The sequence below is a fragment of the Aristolochia californica genome, unplaced genomic scaffold, assembly GCF_029961685.1.
Source record: "Aristolochia californica isolate CCGP_79_NKW_82.1479 unplaced genomic scaffold, dmAriCali1.0.hap1 SCAF_6, whole genome shotgun sequence".
NCBI classification, from domain to species: domain Eukaryota; kingdom Viridiplantae; phylum Streptophyta; class Magnoliopsida; order Piperales; family Aristolochiaceae; genus Aristolochia; species Aristolochia californica.
Genome location: NW_027182257.1, coordinates 5,981,800 through 6,004,076, shown reverse-complemented (window position 1 = coordinate 6,004,076; position 22,277 = coordinate 5,981,800). Strand labels below are relative to the sequence as shown.

The following is a 22,277-nucleotide window of genomic DNA, read 5'->3' as shown; positions in this document are numbered from 1 at the left end:
AATAAAATACTTTTTTCTTGTACTTCTTCTTCTACTTCTCGCCCTCAAACTTGGAGGTAATGACACTGATCCCAACTTGAAGCAAATAACATAGATGTAGTAATTAGCTCCTCCATCACGGTGTCAAACCACCGACTCTTAAAGGTAAAAATGAGTGATAAGTGGGTAATAGCTGTCATTCACAAGACAGTGATAAAGACACAAATATATATATATATAAAAAGTCTCAAGGTTTCATTTGGTCATACTTACTGGATACTTTAATTCCATGGGAGCTTATTGAGAGTGGAGTAACGATTTGAAATAGTGATTATGAACCATTATAAAATCTTAATTGCATATATGTATGAGGGAAAAGAACTGTGGAAAAAGAACTAAAAGTTCATAATTTTAATAGTAAACGTATCACCCCTCCCAAGGTTTACTTAAAGTAAATCGTTTCAGTGGACTCTTTTTAAAATTTACAACTCATTGTTTATAGTGGTCGACCCCCTTTTAACTTTTGTTCTTCATTTTTCAACCAAAGGGGTCAACTCCTCCACATTGTTCGACTGCTTTTAGCCTTTGTTCTTCACGTCTTCATCTTCTCTATGAAAGTGCTCGACACCTATGCATGGACTTATCTCCTTTTTTTCCAATTTTTTCTATTAATGATGAAAAACATGTTATAGAGCATATAGTAAATATGTAATATATTTTATTATTTTTTGAATTATTAGTTTTTAAATATATGTGTTGTTCTCTCATGGATGTTCATATTTAAAAATATTTTTAAACTACTTTTGATATTGATCAATTTAATGATTTTGTTGTAATTAATAAAATTTACTTGAAGCTAATAAAATATTAAGTGTTTATGGTTATATCAGATTATCATATTTTTACTCTTCTATATCAAAATTTTGAATATACATATACCATATATATTCTTCTTCAGTCTCCCTCATTATTTATATACGCATTATAAACTAATATTTTAGATTTAGTTTAAATATGTTTGTCAATTACAAATAAATTAAAAAATATAAAAAATTATTCTAATCCGCAATACGATCTACTCCAATCCACACCAGATCTGATTTCGTATACAAACAAATCACATGTGGATTTCGAACTTAAATCGATTTGCAAGATTCGTAAATAAAAATCGTTAATTAACCTAATCCGATCGGATCTGATCTGATAATATGTAGGTCAACATCTCAAAACTTAACCTTCAATGAATTGTATGTGGATCTTCCTGTCTCCAAACCCACCTGACCCATTGCCAACCCTAGATTCTTAGAAATGTTTCATTGGTGATGGCAACGAACTGTGGCCTCCAATTAATCCTAATTCATAAGCGGACGAGTTTGAATTCTCAGTCACATTTGTGATGGAGAGAAAGATAAGGCGGGGTCGCCCCCTTTATAGCTTCAGAAGTGACGTGAAGAATAGTTTTAAATCAGAGAGTCCCATCGGATTTGCACTGTGTCATTTTCCTCTTTGCCTCTCTCTTCTCTGAGTTGTGTGGTGGAAAGCATCAGTCTTTAATGGACACTCACGATACTTCAAAAGATTATTAAGACATAAAGAAATGCTTGGGGTGCATTACTGAGCATTCTTAAATTAGTGCCACAAAAAATAAGGATTTTTCTTTATAATGGGTGCGGTTTGATTAAGCCAAAAGGCAACCACAAAACACAAACATCAACAAGGAAAGTCTGTTACAACGAGAGATTGAAGGGACACCCCCTGCTTATCTAAAGAATCGGCTAAACTAGTAGCTGGTCTAGGAATCAAACTCCTTTAATAAATATAAAAAATAGTTAATTTAGAATATTATAGAAACAATGGAAATAACGACTGGGAAAAGATTTCTTACCATCACACCGACTAATCATACTTTTAGAATCTCCCTAAACATTAAGTTGGCCTTGAAATTCATCACGAAAAATATGAAGGCCTTGCCTAAGAGCAAGAAGCTCTATTGAAGACGAGTTAGAGATTCCAATAGGCCTCGAAAAGGAGGCCAAAATGCTATTGAATGAATCTCTAAAAGCACCACCTACACTTGAAGGCCCAAGATTCCCCCAAGATGATCCATCAAAATTAATTCTATAGGATGAGAATCAGACGGAGACTACAAAAACAAAATGATGCAAATCTAGCTGAGCCCAACTGTTCCTCAACATGGCCTTAGAAATGTCATTAAATAATTCCAAAAACTTCAGCTGAACTATAATTTGTGACAAAGCACTCATAACCAAGGACTCCCATGAAGAAGACACTTGCTAAAAATATCTAAAATTCCCCTTGGATCAAATTAGCCAAGGAATGAAGGTAAACAAGCTTGCATCGTTACTTTCCCAAACATAGGAGGGAGGATCCTGAGCAAAGAGAAATAAAATCAGAAACAGATGATGGGAGACATAAACTCATAACAAACAAACCCAAAAATCTTTTCCAAAAGCATTGAAAAAATTGCAATTAAGGAGCAAGTCGTTGACTAATTCATTCTCAATTCTGCAAAACAAGCATAAAGGGCTAGAGATAAAAGAAGCACGACAAATTCGATTGTCTCAAGTGAGAATCTTCCCATGCAAAGCACTCCACAAGAATTTTTTTGCCTTTGAAGACCCTGATAGAGACCACTCAGCTTTTCCGGCTTACAAACATCCTTTGAGCTGACTAAATGATGCTTGAAACCATTAGAGACTCCTATGCATAGAAAGATCTCATAATTTGCTCAATGTTGTTGGTGACACTTTTGAGACAATACATAAAAAATAAAAAAATAAGCAAGACTTCCAGATAAACACGATTGAAGCAAAACCAATCTGCAAACTTTTGAGATTAGTCTTTCTTTCCATGAAGAAAGGAGCAATTGAAGCTTCTAAATAACAGATAGCTCCATAAACCTTTATGAATTCTGCTAGAAAATAAAGGTAATCCCAAAAATGAGTTAGGTAAAGAGGCAACACAACAACCCAATCTACTAACCAATGCATTTAGATCATTCTGCTCCATGTTGAATCCACAAAGAGAAGACCTCTACCAATTTATCTTCAATATTATTGTGTCATCTGCAAATTGAATCCTGGGATTATAAAATCTATCATCAACAACTAGAGAAAGCCAATTTGGATCACAAACCAACTGAAATAAACAAGTAAGACCCTCCATGACAATATTGAAGAGGAAAGGTGAGATAGGATCAACTTGTCTGATACCTCTAGAACTTCTAAAATATCCACAAGCAGGTCCATTGATAAGAGTAGAGAAAGCAGTTGAAGAGATATAGCTTTGCATCCAGTTGCGCATCAATCCCCAAATCCCATATGAATAAGCAACTTTAGCATAATCGGGGGTGTAGAATCCTTCTTAACTTCATGGACTCCCATAGCTTCATCCAATATACCCTCTCTTTCATAAATGAGCTTTGTTCTTTACTAATAATGTGCTATGTAAGAAAATAAGGGGAGATGATGGATTAAAGAGAAACCAGGAGAAGAGGAAGAAGAATGAACCGAAGAGTTGGAAAGAGAGTTTAGTTTGCTCGATGGGGGGAGAAATCGACCCTTACCTATCTTTTATTATTTCACTTAAGATAGGTTACAAAAAGAGCAATTTGTGCCTTACATGGGGATGTGTACATATGTGAGAGAAATTGCCTTCTAAACAAACTAGAAGATGCATAATAACTACTCCAACACCACTACCAATCTGGGATCTTTTAGATACATTACTAAAATTTTAACACAGTTATGACATCACTAAAATACTCTTAATACCAACTTGGACGAAACAGACAACCCATGCATTTCCCTTCAAATAATAAACCACCTCCAAACTAGATAGATAAGAAAATAAGTAAAGACAACGACTCAGAAAATCGTACCTATGGGGGGGAGGGGGGGGGGGGGGGGGGCTGGGGGGTTAGTCAAATTGAAGGACGAGATGATCTTCAACCGTATAACGCCCTTCAACACTTGAAGTCGTTAGTGGAGCGCAGATGAAGCTTCATCTCGATGCAGGGGATGAAGGGGTCCTTCATCTCCACGGTTTAATTTCGATCATCTGGAAGAAGGCCTTGTTTGATCTTCTTTGAATTGAAGGACGGGTGACGCTGGTTTTTTCCTCTCTCTCTCTCCTTGCACCCCCCCCCCCCCCCCCCACGCGCGTCATCATTTCTCATTTTTTCTTCCTCTCTCCTGCACTCCCTCTCTCGTCTCCGTGACCCCCAACGTCACTGCTGCCATAAAATAGATCGGATTTTCGTCTCCGGCCTCATCTCTCAGTCTTCTCTCAGCCTCGCCCTCTCTCTCGCACCCCCTCTCTCATCTTCGTGACTCCCTCTCTTCTCTCGGACTCGCTCTCTCTCTCTTCTCTCTCTTATCCCTCCCGACCTCCCTTTCTTCTTTGTCTTCTCCCTCTCTTCTCCCTTTCGGCCTCCCACTCTCTTCTCTCTCTGGCTAGTCTCCTTTCCCTTCAAAATACCTTCCGATTTTGTTCGATTTCCCCATTTTGATTTTCTTCGATTTTGGATATTTGGGCATCGATTGCTTAATTTTTACTTCGATTAGGCATCGATTTCACCCTTCGGCTTCGATTTTCCCCAAATTTCAGAAGGAATGCCTAAACCCTATTTTTTTCATTAAATTAGTGTTTTATTTGATTTAAATTTATTTTCAGTGTGTAATTGGGGGTTATTTATGCATTAATTTGGGATTTAGGGTTACGGTTTATAGTCTAAATTCTTGATTCGTGTATGTATTATTTTTAGGGTTTGCTTCTCGATATTTAAGGGTCCTGTAATTAGGGTATTTTAGGGATTAGGGTTTTTAAGGTTTTGGGGGTTTTGTGTTTTTAAGCTATAGGGTTTTTTGGGTTTAGGGTTTGGAATTAGGGTGTAGGGTTTAGGGTTTAGGGTTTAGGGTTTAGGGCTTTTAAGGTATTAAGTTCTAGAATTAGTGTTTAGGGTTTAGAGTTTAGTAGGTGATAGGGTTTAGGGTTTGATGGTTTAGGTTTTTTTTTATGGTTTGTGTTTCGGGTTTAGGTTAAGGATTTAGGGTATTTTAGGGATTAGGGTTTTTAAGGTTTAGGGGGTTTATGGTTTTTAAGGTTTTGGGGGTTCTGTGTTTTTAAGCTCTAGGGTGTTTTAGGGTTTAGGGCATTAGGGCTTTTAAGGTATTAAGTTTTGGAATTAGTGTTTAGGGGTTTTAGTCCAATTCAAACAAGATTGAGTCGTCTACACAGGCGTCCATTAGCCAACGAAACCCGACCCCCATCACTGTCGAGGTACAGTTCATAGTGACTATGAAGTTATATGGGGCTCTACCAGGGGTCTTTAGTGAATTTGGACTTGATGTGTGTGTGTTCTCATTATTTAGTGCATATGCATTAGTGAAAATAATTTAATTAATTTTGAAATGTGTGAGAATGTTGTTGAGAATTTTTGAAGTGCTATGGAATGTTTTTGCCATGTGGTGAGGAGATTCGGGTATTATACATATCCACCACATGGTATTTTTTTTTTTTTATGGTTTGTATTTACGTGACGAGTAAAGATTGTCTGATAAATTTTTTTTCGTGAGGACCGTCTCGGATTTAGATTATACATGGCTGCAAGAAGACAACCAAGTGGTCGAACATATGATATTTGGACATTCGATGATGATAGCAAAATGCTCGATCTCTTGGTCGAGCAGGTCAATCTAGGGAACAAGTTGCCTAACGGGGTGTAGAAGCATGAGGTATACATGGACTGTGTAAATAAGTTCAATGAAAACGCAGTCATGAAAGAAACTATTGAGCAGGTAAAGAATCGAATAAGAGCATGGAAGAAAACATACCAAACGGTAACGAGCTATATCAACACTAGTGGGTTTGGTTGGGATGCAACCACACAATGAGTTACTGCATGTAATTCTGTATGGCTTGACTACATAAAGGTCAATAAATCTGTATGGCTTGACTACATGATGTACTATAAATTATTTTTTATGTTTTCTTCGTTAGTATAACTCTATTCCAAGACGTCTAAATGATGTTTTATTCTTGTAAGAGCATAAAGATGCTGAGAAGTACAGACGTGAAGGCTGCCTCCTGTACGACAAATTAGTTGTGGTGGTGGGAAACACAATAGCGGTAGGGTCAGGAGGTGCAACCTTTGTAGATCAGGGCGATGAGGTGATCCGTGAATCTGAACATGTCCCGATGAATGAGCCAGAGGATGTTGATATAGCTAGGGATACTCCATCACCATTATTAAGTATGGATGAGTCTCTAGGTAATCAATCTGAAAGAAGTAAATGGTCACCTTCAAGTCGTCATAGAAACAGAACCGAAATGCCCGATAATGACACTAGTAGAAGATTCTTGATGCAATAGATCGAATTGCTAAGATATTTGAGAATTTCATGATGAAAGACGCTATTGAAAGAGATTGGGTCAAAGCCCTCAAGGAAGTCCCGGACTTGCCTACAAAATTGAAGTTTCGCGCTCCTTCATGGTTGGATACGCCAAGTAAGAAGGTTATGTTTACGGAGATGACAGTGGAAGAGCGGGTCGAGTGGCTTAAATTTTGTTTTCAAATTTTGTTTTGAAAACTAATTGTAATGCATTATAAATACACTATTCTTTTGGAATATTTTTATGTATTAGGTATGATATTTGAATCATGACGTTGCAAGACTTATTAGTATGGTTTGTATTTAAATTTGATATGTTGTTGTGTTTATATATTGCATGGATGAATATGGTGTTTTGAGTATGGATGTGGACAATTAAATGAATATGGTTGCATACGGATGTGATTGAATGTAGGATGTGGGAATGTGGATGAATATGGTTGTTTATAGGTGTGATTGAAAATAGGTTATGATTGAAGATTGATGTTTACTTGTGTTTATGAATTTTAGGCGATTGAATTTGTGGATTTCCATGGATACTATGACAAACGATGAAAAGGTTGCAACTATGGTTGCATTCACAACTTTGTTGATCGCCATGGAAAGATACTATCGGTACCATTGCAACAGACGTGTACCATGTTCTTGTGAGATGAATGGTCTATTGTATTTGTAAAAGGCACTAGACAAATCACCAGTTAAATTTCGAAAATTTTATAGGATGAACCAATTGGTATTTCACAAATTGGTAGATATACTTACTAGTAAAGGGTTTTTATCAGCCACAAAGACCATCTCAGTTGAAGAAAAACTTGCATATTTCCTCCTAACTGTTAGTCAAGGGCAAGCGTATAGTGTCGCAACAGAGATGTTTGATAGATCAAACTGGACCATAAGTAAGTATTTCAACAATGTGTCGGATTCAATCCTCAAACTTCACTCTGATTATGTCAAACGGCCTTCGGAACGTACACACTCGAAGATTTTAACCAATTCAATGTTTTATCCCTACTTCAAGGTAACATCACTTCCTATAACTAAATAATTTTAGATTAATATAAAAAATTAGTAAATATTGATTGAAAATGTATAATTAGGATTGTATTGGAGCTATTGATGGAACTCATATCAAAGCCAACATTCCACTTGAAAATCAACCAAGGTTTTGGAATAGAAAATGCTATCTCTCACAAAATGTGATGGCAGCATGTTCACTTGATATGCAATTCACTTATGTACTTGCTGGATGGGAGGGGTCAGCAGCTGATTCTCGTGTACTGAAGGACGCATTGACTCGTCGAGATAAAATATTTGTACCTGAAGGTAAGGAATATATTTTTATGCAGTCATTTTTTATCTATTTTATCTTCAATTATTTTATGTGGTATATAATTTCAATTATAGGAAAATATTATTTAGTCGATGCTGGTTATGCAAATCTTCCGGGATTTTTGGCTCCATATTGAGGAACCCGATATCATATGCAAGAATTTGGAGACAATATTCCTAGAAATGAAAAAGAATTATTCAACCGAAGACATTCATCTTTACGGAATATTATTGAGTGAACTTTTGGTGCTTTAAAAGATCGATTTCAAATGTTAAAAGACACTCCTCCATTTTCTTTTAAGATCCAGGTGAAAATTGTACATGCTTGTTGCATATTGCACAATTATATACTTGCAGAAGATTATGATGATATATTTGAAGATGAAGATGATGATTCGGGTGGCGAGCTCGGTGGAGGAGGTGATGCGGTCCAATTAGGTGCAATGGATGATACAGACAGCGATGATCTTGAGATGTGGGTAGCCAAGTAACAAGCATTCGGAGGCAGAGTGCATTAGAATCCACAAGAGCCGCACAATTTCGAGATGCCATATCGACTTCCATGTGAAACGATAAATGATGTTTTACACTTATTACTTTTGAACATGCGTCATTTATATGTACTAAACTTGTAACTTGTTGATTTTAATATTAAAGGCATGAACTCGTTATTTGAATAATTTTTTTAGGTTATTTTCAAAGTTGTATATGTATTTATTTATTATTTTTTTCAATTTTATTACTATATTAAACTTCATATTTAAGTCTCTGGTAAATAAAATATAATTAAAGTATGCATTTGATTAATTAATTACTTTTAATTTTGTCAAAATATATTATTAATTAATACCATGCAAATCTATCTTATGTTATTAATATAATACTTTTTTTCATTAATCATATTTTTTATTTACTCTATTGTAGTAGTGATTTAATAGTGGTAATTAAAATATTGTTAACTCAAACACTTGGTTTAATTAACTTATTTTTATAATTAATAAAATCAATGGTTTTAAATTTTGAAGATGAAGATGAAGATGAAATTGTTCACACTAACACCCTATTTCGAAGACAAGGTTCACACCATAGATGAATACTAACCCAGTTGAATAAGAAAAGAAGTTCAATACAAAAATAAGGAGTTTGATCTTTAGAAAATAGAGTCAATTTCACAATATGAGTTGTCATGGGAGATAGACAAGTCATATAATCAAACATTAGAAAACTTATGGTGAGAGAAAGAGAGAGACAAGAACAATTAACGTATACCAAGAATACCTCACTCAAATTTGACCAAGATCTCATAAATAAGGACATAAAAGGACTACCATGTGCAACATATATAACACTAACAACTGTTGTAAGTATCAAAATAGGAAATTTTCTTGAAACAAAAAACAACATAAATTCCAATTTTTATCAAAAAAATTGAAAGAAAAGAACTCTTGCAAAAAAGATACATTTCAATAGAGACTTCCACTAGATTTTTGAAGCAAATGGAAGACTTAGGCAAAGAAGGAATAGCAAACGAGAAAGAGAAAGGAAAAATCAGCTTAAAATTAGGATTTCCACAGGCAACAGGTTACCAACATATGACCTTTCATTCTTTGAATGTTGATATATCTCTCTCTAGAAATATTAGATTGAGAAACCGCTTATTAGGTCACGAAATAGATTCATAGAAATTTCTTTTGAGATATAATTTCTCTATAAAAATTCTTATGGCACAAAATGTCTCAAAAATAAACTTTTTGATGTTGCTCATATCTTTGTTGAGGCCTGACTTTTGTTGCTTTAGGTGTTGATTTCTCTTTGTCTATGATTGCCAAAACTCGTGATTAGTTGGATACTAGACTCAAAGAGTTTTTCGTTAATATGTAATATGTAATATGAAAAATGTGTTATGAAGGTGTAAACTCCAAAGAAAATGGGTATTGGGACATAAAAACATCAATGAGAAAGAAGACCAAAGGGAAAAGAAAACTAAACTAAACTAATAGAGATGATATATAAGAAAAGAAACACATTGTCTTTGTGGGTTGACCGAGTAACTCTTAGAACCTGTTCTGATACCATGTTGAATTTTTTGTTAAGAAATTTTGAGTAATGTAAATTGAGTACACTAAGTCTCTATTTATAATAGAGAGAATATATTAAATCTGAATTAAATTATACAACTCATATCCTAGTTACATCCAAAATGTAAAACTCTTAAAAGATAAGTTCTTCAATAATTAAATAACTTTGATAAAGTAGAAGTCTAATAATACTAAAATTTCTCCTTGACTGCAGCTCCTTCCCATGAGAATCGTTTCCATGAGCGTTACATAAGATTATTTCATATTTATTCATCAATAGATAGGAATTTTAAAATCAACACAGATAAGGAAATCATAAGTATATAGACGTGTAAACATATTACTGGTGAAGTAACAGAGGCTGATGAGAATTGTCTATCTTCAGGCCAAAACTTTCAGGAACACTTTAGATTGAAAGCACAATTTTAGATAATGTGAGATATTTGATGTTAAACATTTAAAGCCAAGGGAATCTTATGCAAACTGTTTTTCTCAATGATAGCACATCATAGAAGTTCAAACAAAGTAGGAACATAGCAGGTAAGAATGAACATATCACTTGAATTGAATATATTCAGCCATTGTAGTGAATGTAACAACACATATGAAAGCATGATCCATACATTTAAATAAATAATTAACAAAAATATATTTTGTCATGAATTGTACTCTTAGTTATGATGGTTTCTCTTAATCTTCACTAAACGAACTCTCAATTATGATTGTTTCTCTTAATCCCAAGTACAACATACAACAATTCATTTAGTGAGAAAAGAGGCTTCATTCAAGAAAACTAGAGATTCATTTTTCTCTTAGGGCAGGGCTAGGAAGTTTATTTAATTGCTTCCCACAAAATCAAAGTCAAGATTGCTTCCAAGATAAAAGATCATTTTTTTACTAAGAATTGAAAAACTATAGATAATTTACTTTATTGTGCTCTTCAATGAAGATAAATGCTTCAAAACCTTCAGACATTGCCACAGTGGCTTGAGTCATTTAGGTAACTCATCTCTAAGTTTTAAACTTTAAAAACAATGACAGAGGTAACCCAAATATAAATTGGGAGAATTGCACTAAATGTGTTAAACAAGAAGAGGGAATTATCAGTTTCAAGCTTGATGAAACAATTAATTACAAAGCTATATAGACAGTGACGAAAAAACAATCACAAAGTTATCATAATTTTTTATAACAATAAATTTATCATAATTAAACCCAAAAATTTGTTCTTTTAAAGATAGAGTTGTGCATACCTATCATAAATTGAAATATACAATAACATAAAATAAAACAAGTAACTATATTGTCTACTAGGTCAAAAGAAGATATAAGAACAATTTCCATAAAACAGACTCAACACTAAATTCTTTTTTCTTGAAATTGGTGATTTCTTTATTTCATGAAAATAATTACCATGATACAAGAATCGAGCATTCATCAGGGTATAACAAAGGGAGGGCTTTCTAAAAGCAAGAAACACCAAAAAAAATAAAAATAAAAATTTCTTAAACTCTCCTTCCTCATAGCTCTTGAAAAAAAATTAAAAATACATTTTATAGAAATAAGTTTCTATGACCTATTAGTGTCTCATGTTTTTTTAAACATTTTTCTAATTGAAAATTCTTATTAAAAATCATATAATTTTCTAGGTAAGATTTTCCTACCAAGATGGGGTAGAAAACTGTATAGAAATTTTTTAAATAAGTATTTACAGTTGATATTGTAATACTTTTAGCATCAAGCAATTATCATTGCAATTTCATGTTTGACATTTTATTTGATTCAAATTTTATCGATAAGTACAATAATATATTAGATTGATTATTAATTTTTATTTATTTCCCTAGAAGAGGCAATAAAAGGTCCATTTAACACTCCTATGAAAATTTTAAAATATTTCTTGTAATTTTCTAATAAGTCACTAATAGTAAAAGGATTTTATTTAAAGTTTTTTTCAGGAATGAGTATCATAGAAAAAATATTTCTAGTTTTTTCTAGAATATAAATTTTCATTTAGGGGCACTAAGGAGGCCATAGTAAATTTATGGCCAGATTCAAAAATTACAAAACAAGCTAGACAACAATTGGAGTAAAAAAGATTAATATTGGTGCATTTTAATCCATTGTTGAAATTCAATCCTGAACCTCTCCTATCATTATTTTTTTTAAATGTATGCATAATTTTATATATAATTTATTCGAAGCCACCCCTACGTGTGAGATCATAAACAAGGAAAAAAAACTCTCTGTCCCTTCCTCATGGCTCTTGAAGAAATTGAAAAGATATTTTAGTAGAAATACGTTTCTAGAGACTATTAGTGATTTTTTCAATAAATGTTGAAAAAAAAAATTAGTAGAAATATAGAGACAATTAGTGCCTCATGTTTTTTGAAAATATTTTTCTAATTATAAATTCTTGTTAAAAAATTATATAATTTTCTAAGTAAGATTTTCTTGCCAAGATGGTCTAGAAAATCGTATAGAAAAAAATTGAATAAGTATTTGACAGTTGATGATATAATCCTTTTAGCATGAGGCAATTTTCATAGCAATTTTGTGTTTGACATTTTATTTGATTAAAATTTATCGATAAGTATAATAATATATTAGATTAATTATTAATTTTTATTATTTCCTTAGAAAAGGTAATAAGAGGTCCATTTAACTTTCCTAAGAAAATTTTAAAATATTTTTTGTAATTTTTTAGTAAGTCTCTAATAGTAATAAGATTTTATTTAAAGGATATATAGTTTTTATTTGGGTGATTGTAAATTGATAGTGATATTTCATTTAATTTTGTTGTGTTTGATTATTGTATGGAGTTTATTCATAATGTTGTGCATTGTATGGAGTGTTTAGACTATTTTATGGAATGTATGGAGTGTATAAACAATTTCATGGAGTGTTTATGGAATGTATAGATAATTTTATGGAGTGTTTATGCAGGTATTATGTATATAGATTATGCCCAATTTTAAGTAGAGGTCATGCCGAATTTTATATAAGTATTATATAAATAGATTATGCTCAATTTTAAGTAGAGGTCATACCCAATCTTATACATGTATTATATATATATAGGTCATGCCTAATTTTTTTGTAGAGGTCATACCCAATTTTATGTAAAATATATGCATAATTTTATATACAATTTATTTTATATATATTTTTTTGAAAAGTTTTTAATGTATGTTGAAGCTCGAGCTCAGCTCAAACTTGGTTAAAATTTTTGGGCTCGAGCTCGATAACAATTTTAGGCTTGAGACGAGGTTCAACTCGAACATAAGCAGGTTCGGGCTCAGCTCGGCTCGATGCCACCCCTAATTAGAGCAATTGATTTGATTACTGTGAGCACATAGAAACAATCTTCCTTCTCTCAAGTCAGTAATTCTTCCAAAAAATGAGATTTCTTCAAATTATTGTTGATTGAAGGTAAAATTTCGATTTTTCTTTCTTAATTTGTGCCATAACCTTGGGGTTAATGGCTTGTGTTTTCGATTGAGCAGTTATCTATGGTATTTGTGCCCCTAAAGGGTTGTTAGTATTGTGCTTTCAATGTCTGATTTAAGTAAAGTTGTCTCTTTGCTAAGAGATGGTATATATTCAAAAGGGAGGGATGCAATTATAAGTACTACTGAAAAACTTGGTGGATCAAACTACTTAAGTTGGGGTAGACCTCTCAAAATCTACCTTCAGGTAAATCTTCTTAGCAGATTTGGACAATTCTAGAATCACTTAATGCATAGGAGAGTAATATGTTGAGACTCTATTAGTTGTATCCCCATATGTTTACTCTAAAAAAGGGAGATAGGTATGTGATTGATTACTTTTGTGAGTTCTAAGGGATTCTATAGGAAATTGAGATGTATCATCCATTCACTACAAATGAAACAAAGGGAGATAGGGATTCTATATAGATTATGCCCAATTTTAAGTAGAGGTCATGCCGAATTTTATATAAGTATTATATAAATAGATTATGCTCAATTTTAAGTAGAGGTCATACCCAATCTTATACATGTATTATATATATATAGGTCATGCCTAATTTTTTTGTAGAGGTCATACCCAATTTTATGTAAAATATATGCATAATTTTATATACAATTTATTTTATATATATTTTTTTGAAAAGTTTTTAATGTATGTTGAAGCTCGAGCTCAGCTCAAACTTGGTTAAAATTTTTGGGCTCGAGCTCGATAACAATTTTAGGCTTGAGACGAGGTTCAACTCGAACATAAGCAGGTTCGGGCTCAGCTCGGCTCGATGCCACCCCTAATTAGAGCAATTGATTTGATTACTGTGAGCACATAGAAACAATCTTCCTTCTCTCAAGTCAGTAATTCTTCCAAAAAATGAGATTTCTTCAAATTATTGTTGATTGAAGGTAAAATTTCGATTTTTCTTTCTTAATTTGTGCCATAACCTTGGGGTTAATGGCTTGTGTTTTCGATTGAGCAGTTATCTATGGTATTTGTGCCCCTAAAGGGTTGTTAGTATTGTGCTTTCAATGTCTGATTTAAGTAAAGTTGTCTCTTTGCTAAGAGATGGTATATATTCAAAAGGGAGGGATGCAATTATAAGTACTACTGAAAAACTTGGTGGATCAAACTACTTAAGTTGGGGTAGACCTCTCAAAATCTACCTTCAGGTAAATCTTCTTAGCAGATTTGGACAATTCTAGAATCACTTAATGCATAGGAGAGTAATATGTTGAGACTCTATTAGTTGTATCCCCATATGTTTACTCTAAAAAAGGGAGATAGGTATGTGATTGATTACTTTTGTGAGTTCTAAGGGATTCTATAGGAAATTGAGATGTATCATCCATTCACTACAAATGAAACAAAGCTTTGCGAACAACATGGTGAACTATATGTGGCTAAATTTCTGTATGGTTAGTATGATGCAGTTAGGACCCAAGTTCTTCCAGCCATAGATGTACCATCACTTCACAAGGTGTTTAACCGATTTATTCAGGATGAAAGATCTATAATTCCACCTAGTAGCAAAGGCGATAAAGACACAAAAGTTGTTGCTCTTATTATTTAGCTAGCATATTAGTGCTCAGATTCTAGAGGTGGACATGGTCAAGGTCGTAATGGTAGGAGTAGAGATAATATATGCTTGAGGCAAAAGTCATGGAAAGAGTAGTGGATAGGAGGTGTGCTCATTGTTGGTGCACCAACCATTACTTAGGTAAGCGTTGGGACATGTATGGCACACCAACCTGGGCAAACTCAAGCACTAAAGGAAATGGGCAACCTCTACTTATTGTGTCGTTTGGAATTGTTCTTGGTGCACTTGATGAGCTTTGGGAGCTAGCTCAACGTATGGCTCAATTGGTTACGTCTTCCTCGTTTGTGAATCAGACTATTCCCTCTGGTACTTCACTATTGCCAATTTAGATATGTTTGCATTTCATGCAACTTTAGTCTTTTCATGGGTCATTGGTTTGGTGCTTCTTTGCACATGTTAGGTATGGTTAATTTTTTTTCTTCACTTAACCAATTTGTTCTAAAAAAGTAAAAAACTTCATTGACTTGATGCAATTTGAGTACAATGAGCCTCTATTTATAATAGAGGAAACAAGTAGAATCCAATTACAACTAAACTATCTTTATCCCAGTTACACCCAAAGTTAAACACTAAAGATATGTCCTAGGACAATTGAACATAAATAGAAGACTAACATAACTAAAACACGTTTAGCTGAGACTCTTCTGTGAGGCCTTCTCCTATGGTAAGGCTCCACCGTATTATTTTTGGCTCTGTGAAACTTCTTAGTTTTTGGTTCTTCAACACTCCCCCTCAAACTGGAGTTTATAACTTCAAAGTGCAATGAAAAGGATCATTGGTCCTCAATCTTTGTCTTCAATCTTCATTGGTTAATTTTTTTTCATAAATTTTAAATCTTCATCATTTTTCTCCCCTTTTCTTGAATATTTTGGTTACATAAAAATTACCACAACATGTATTACCTTTTCTTTGGACTTCTTCTACTTCTCTCCCTCATGCTAGGATAAAAAGGAAATAGAGACCCAACTTGATCAAAATACAATGTGGGAGAAGAAAATCACTCTTAGCCGTATGACAAATCTCCATACACCAGTCAAAACAATCATAATCTGAAACACACTCCACTCAATTTTAAAGGCCGAAAAATGGCCCAACTTTAGGGTTTAACAAAGAGACCACTCACTGTTTAAGGGTAGCTCAAACACAAATCACCTCTTGGGTGAAAAATAAAAAGATTTCACTCAAGCTGGATGTTGGGCACACGCCTATACTTTTTAAGTAGTGGGTTTAGGCATTACTCTGAAGTGATGAAAACACAAGAAGATAAACTGAAGAAATACTAGAGGAAAACAACTTTAACTTGAAGGATGCGATTATGCAACATTCATACGTCCAAAAGAATTGAAAATATGACCGTTTTAAAAAAAAACTAGGGGAGACTATAACGATAGAACTTAATAAATTTGACCAAGCATAACTTTTTTGGGGGTGATCACAATTTTCGGAGTTGATGATGTGTAAGATACACAACCAAGTAACAAAAATGCAAAACTTGAAAACAACATCAAAGTAGGAAATTTTTACATACCTTGAACAAGCACATCATGGAGTGATTAATTTTGACAAAAAAAATCTCTGATTAGAAGAGAAATTTGACAAAAAAAACTAGGATTCTAGGAGAAATGAAACTCAATTCATGACAATAGATGATCAGATAATAGGAGAGAAAATAGGGGGACAAAAGAGATTTTCAATAGAATTGACCTTTAATACTTATGATATAAATATCTCACACAATATAGATCAAAATCACAAATTGTTTATTTCTTAAGAAACTAGCCTCAAAGAGATTTAATTTGATGCATAATTTGACATAAAAATCTTCGTTCTTGAATATTTTGTGACCTCTTAATTTTTTTCATTATCTAGCTTGATGGTTTCCTCTCCAATGCGAATATCTCCTTACATATAAATCAGATTGACATGAAATTTTCTCATCTTGACACTAGATTTCGATAAATTTCATTCAAGTATAATATTTCTTCATAAAATATGCTTCTTTTGATAGAATGAATCTAATTAGATTTCAGAGTTTGTAATATGGTGGAACTAAGTACTCTTTTTTCTTTGGCTAGCATGACCATTTACTCTTCCGATATTGATATCTCCCTTTAGAAAACTCAAATTGAGAATTTGTTTAACAGGTAAAAAAAGATGTAAAGATATTTATTTTGGCATATAATTTTCCATAAAAAGTCTCATTCTTGATGGCTTAAAATGCCTAAAAAATTGAAGTTTTCTCCTGCTATCAAACCTCTATAGCGGTCTGACCTTTGCTACTTAAAATATCGATTTCTCTTCGTAGAAAAATCTAATTGCCAAAATTTATTTTGCGTTGGAAAGTAGACTCAAAGATATTTTTGTCAATATATAATTCTCAATACAAAAAGTTCAGTAGGGAGGTGTGAACACCAAGAAAATAACAGGTATACGGATAGGAAACAAAAAAAATATATTTAATTTTATTATATCTAAATGCAAGAGTGAGAAGGTAGAATGAGAAGAACAAGAGAGAGAGAGAGAGAGAGAGAGAGAGCGAGTGAACACGTGAGTGAAAATGAATTCACTAGCTTTAGGGAGTGATTTGACTTTCACTCATTTTTCTTAAGAATCCTTGCCATCTACAGTGCCCACTAATAGGTTTTGGGTTATTTTCACTTGTGGTAGTACCTAACCTTAGGACATGTTTGAAAACCACCAAAAAGAAGAAAAAAAAAAGGGGTGAAAAAGTTATTTTACAATGTTTGGCAATATATATTCTTGAAGAGAAAAGAAAATATGAGAGAAACCTTCTTTCTCTCTTAGTTGATACTTGATAGACTTTCTCTCAAAAGAACATAAATTTTGGAGAGAAAAAAAAAGAGAAATTACATAATTTTTTTATAGATAATAAAAATTATTAAAGCTAAAATAAAATTATCTACAATAATTTAATACTTATATATTAAAGTTCTTAAGCTTGTATATAACTTTAATTATTAAAAAATTAAAAATTACTAATTTTTATTTCTTTTTTATTTTCCATGTGTATCCAAAATAAAAGAAAAAATGTTTCTTTTTTTTATTTTCTTTCTTATTTTCCATAAGCTTCCATAGAAGAGAAAAAAAAACTTCTTTTTTTCTTTTTTTCTCTTCACTTTTGGTATTCCAAACATATCCCTAATATTCTTTCCCACTAATTTTTTTTTTTTTTTACTATCTTCCTTTCATTTATCTCCGGTTTCAATTGTACAAAATGGGGTCCAACTAATTGGCCATATGGTAGGTAACACTTGGAAGCTGATCTGCCCTGACTTAATTGACCTAAGTAAGAAATCTAGCTTTCAATTTTACCTTTATAGTGAAGGCACTCCATGTCACTTCTCCTCAGCCAAGTCAATCAATTTTTTGTTACCTTTTTATTCTACCTTTGTAATCCGGACCACGAACCATGTCCAATTGAACCTAATACAACCAATAGGTCCGGACCCATTTTTGTAGGTATGAGCTTCGCCTTCAAAATATAAATAAAACTATATAAAAAAAAATAAAAAAAAGAGTTCGAGTTCTGCGTGTACCTGGCACAGGGGTTCAGTCAGCTGAACCGGTGCGGTTATGATTGGTCGAATGAACTAACCGGCTAGGTCTGAAACCCTAATTCTATCACTATAAATAAGCTGTTTCGTATACCAAGGGTTTGTAGGTTGAGCGTTTCTTCTCTGGCGCTCAGGCCGTCGACTTGGTTTGGGAGATCGTTCTATCCGTGGATTTCTGGTCTGCAAGTTTCTGCTCGGTTTTCAATTCGCTCTTATTCGTATTTGTTTTCTCTTTTGTCATCTATTATAGGGCGAAGTTAGAGAAGATTGCGGTGATGACTCATTAAATTCAAGCTCAACAGACCGGATTGCAGGTCTTTCTTTTCTGAGGATTTGCATGTCGAACAACCCGCTGAACTGAGCAATCTACTTTTACGCCTTTTTTTTTCTGTTCTTAGTTTCTAGTGTCCGTCCTTTTTTAAACGATTATGGCTTTCTTCTTTTCCTCTTCATTGTTTTGGTTTTCAAAATCGCGTCTTTGGGGGAAGTGTAGAGGTTGCAATGAGGATAACAAGCTCCCTCTTCTGAAATTGAGTTGAGGACAATCGCTGGCAGAATCGAACCTAATACTCTCTCGCCACCACTGAGCAACTTAAGGTTTTCCTCCGTGAGTGTTTTACATTTCTCTTGTCTGTTTTTTTTAACAATTTCGTCTCTTATGTGTTCTCTTTTTATTCACAATGCGAAGTCTGCAGATGAAGATGAAGTAAAAAGCTATTATCCAACACTTGATCTGACGATTTTCTCAGTGATGTTAATGAATTTGCTTCTGAATCTGTTGTCTTTTCATTCGTTTTTTCAGTCGTGATCCGTTCTGTGTTTTTTCATTTTGTTGTTTGTATCAAACGAAATCATAGGACACCTTCCTACACAGCTGTTTTTTAGTGCAGGTAGGGTTCGTCTATTTCCCGTCCATTTTCTTGTAAGGGGCTTAGTAAAGAAATTATTATTAAGTAACAATAAGATAATGATTAAATTTTTTTTTACTAGTTATTTTTTATTTTTGAAAGTGAATAAACAGTGAAAGTTAATTTAATATAATAATAAAATATATCAACAAAATAAATAACTAAATAGAATATGTTTATTAATAAATTAAGATTTGTAGTTTAGTTAAAATTAATAAAATACTTAAATAAAAGTATGCTTTTATAATGTCTTGATGTATTAATTATTACTCTTAAATTACTAATTTAATATAATATTAATAGTAATGAATATAATCAATAATTAAATAGGTATTCTATTAATAAATTAATATAAATTGTAATTTATTCTAAATTAATCCAATAATTACAAATTAAAACTAATAGGTTAGTATTCCTCTAGGTACGTATGCCTAGCCACTTGTCTAGGTTGAAATTGGTACCTTTAGTTGGTGGATGGTGTTAAATGCATTTTGAACTTGTGAGGTGGGAGTGATCTCCTCCACCGTTAATTGCTCTTACTACACCATTAAAAGGTGTTCTTGAGTGTTGGTGTAACCATAGAAGAGTGACATGAACCACCAAATTTGTTGTGCGAAATATGAGAGAGATTAATGTTGAGAGGTGAGTTTTTAGCATATTCTTGGAGTTCTTTTAAAGGACTTTTGCATCTTCTATGAGTTCTAATATCAATAAGAATGTGTTTTACTCATTGTGTCTTATGGTATGATTTAGTGATGATAAAATTTCATTCATGTAGGGCCAATTCTAATAGACTTATGATATTTAATGAGCGATCCTCAATGGCATCCAATTTTTCTTTAGATTTCTTCCCGTTTAACACATTGATTCATATGATCACCATCAAGTTTTAATCTTCAAATTATCTCCTCTGGAAGAATCAATTTCTTCCCTTGCTTGACAGTCAAGGTTTGTTGGGCCATGTAGACGGCATTCTTGTGCCACCACCTCCATTTGAGTCTCCCACCTCTCGGACGCCAAATCCCAAATTTCTGGCATGGAAGGCGACAGACCAACGCCTTCTCAGTCTTCTACTGTCGTCTCTCTCAAAAGAGGCCATGGCAGATGCCGTTGGCTTGACCACATCCCGTGAGGTGTGGATTGGCCTCGAAAACATCTTCAGCCACCGATCAAAGGCCCGTGAGATTCGTCTCAAAGACGACCTCCAACTGATGAAGCGCGACACTTGTCCGGTCAGTGTCTATGCTCGAGCTTTCAAAGCTCTGTGTGACCAGCTTCACGCCATTGGGCGTCTCGTCGACGACACCGACAAGGTATGTTGGTTTCTTTGCGGTCTTGGCCCCAATTTCTCCAGTTTCTCCACTGCTCAAATGGAGCAAACAACTCTCCCCTATTTTTTGGACCTCATTTCGAAGGTAGAAAGCTTCGAAATTTTTCAAAAGTCGATGGAATTACCGGCGACCTCCACTGCTGCATTCACGGCAAATGAGACCTCCTCTTCCCGTTTTGGCAACTCCTCTCGCCCTAATCGCAGTTGAGGACACAATCACAACTGAAACTTTGGCAATGGCACACGCAGCTCCTCCAGCCACGGCCACAACGGTGATTTATCTCACGGTCAGGGTCGTTCCAACCCTACCCATCGTTGTCGACCACCATGATGCCAGATTTGCCGTCAGGACGGCCATTAAGCCAATCGATGTCACCAGAGGTATTCTCCGTAGGAGGAATCAACGCAGCTTGCCGAAAATTTCAATTCGACACTCTCTCTGTCCGAACCAAATGACGCGTCTGATTGGTTCGTGGACACAGGAGCTTCGGCCCATATGACTCCATCCCACTCAAGGCTAGATCAGTCTGTCTCCTACACGGGTAAGGATCGTGTAATTGTAGGGAATAGTGTGTCCCTACCTATTACCCATACAGGTCATATTTTCCCATCCCCAAACCTCAAACTGTTAAATGTCTTAGTTGTTCCCCTCACCAAAAATCTCTTGTCTATTAGTAAATTAACAAATTATTTTCCTTTATCTATTACATTTACTAATGATTTTTTCACTGTTCCGAATCGCCAAACGGGAAAGGTGGTGGCAACCGGTAGACGTGATGGAGGCTTATATGTGCTAGAGTGTGGAAATTTAGCCTTTATTTATGTTTTGCAAAATCAAACTCTTCATGCCTCATATGAATTGTGGGGTGCTCGTCTAGGTCATGTGCATCATTCTGTTCTTTCTTTATTAAATAAAAAAAGGCCAGTTTTTTCTTACTTCTTTATTGCCATCTTCTAAATTATGTGACACGTGCCAACTTGCCAAAAGTCATCGTTTACCTTTTTCTCGAAACGATAAAAGGTCATCTCAAGTGTTAGAGTTAATTCATTGCAATATATGGAGTCCGTCTCTAGTAACATCAAATTTGAGGTTTGTTTACCATGTTTTATTCATTGATGATTTTCTCGATTTATTTGGCTTTACCCATTGAAATTGAAATCTGACTTCTATGGTATCTTTCTTCAATTTCAAAAATTCGTGGAAAATCAATGTTCTGCTCGTATTAAAATTTTCCAAAATGATGGTGGTGCAGAATTTACAAGCAATTGTTTTAAAATTTTTCCATTCTCATCTCTCCTCGTTTCTGGGTTGACACCTTTAGCACTGCTGCCTATAGCATCAACCGCTTGCTAATACCACTTCTCGGAGGTAAGTCCCCCTTTCAACTTCTCTATAGTTGTCTTCCCAATTATGCAAATTTCTATCCCTTTGGTTGTCTTGTTTATCCTTGTCTACGTGATTATATGCCTAACAAATTTTCCCCGCGTAGTCTTCCATGTCTCTTTATGGGGTATTGCTCATCTTAAAAAGGTTTTCGTTGTCTTAATCCCATTACTTCTAGGATAAATATCACCAGACATCCTA

At 33.9% G+C, this 22,277-nt stretch overlaps 3 non-coding genes across 3 annotated transcripts; all 3 read left to right on the top strand.

Moving 5' to 3' along the window:
- The first annotated feature begins 18,719 nt into the window (after positions 1-18,719).
- On the top strand, positions 18,720-18,821 carry LOC137935579 (small nucleolar RNA Z107/R87). The gene has a single exon (XR_011109280.1). It is a non-coding gene; the product is annotated as a small nucleolar RNA Z107/R87 (small nucleolar RNA).
- Positions 18,822-18,945: 124 nt separating this feature from the next.
- LOC137935596 (small nucleolar RNA R30/Z108) lies at positions 18,946-19,045 on the top strand. Its single transcript, XR_011109296.1, has one exon. It is a non-coding gene; the product is annotated as a small nucleolar RNA R30/Z108 (small nucleolar RNA).
- A 101-nt stretch (positions 19,046-19,146) lies between these two features.
- On the top strand, positions 19,147-19,233 carry LOC137935586 (small nucleolar RNA snoR31). The gene has a single exon (XR_011109287.1). It is a non-coding gene; the product is annotated as a small nucleolar RNA snoR31 (small nucleolar RNA).
- The last annotated feature ends 3,044 nt before the right edge of the window (positions 19,234-22,277 follow it).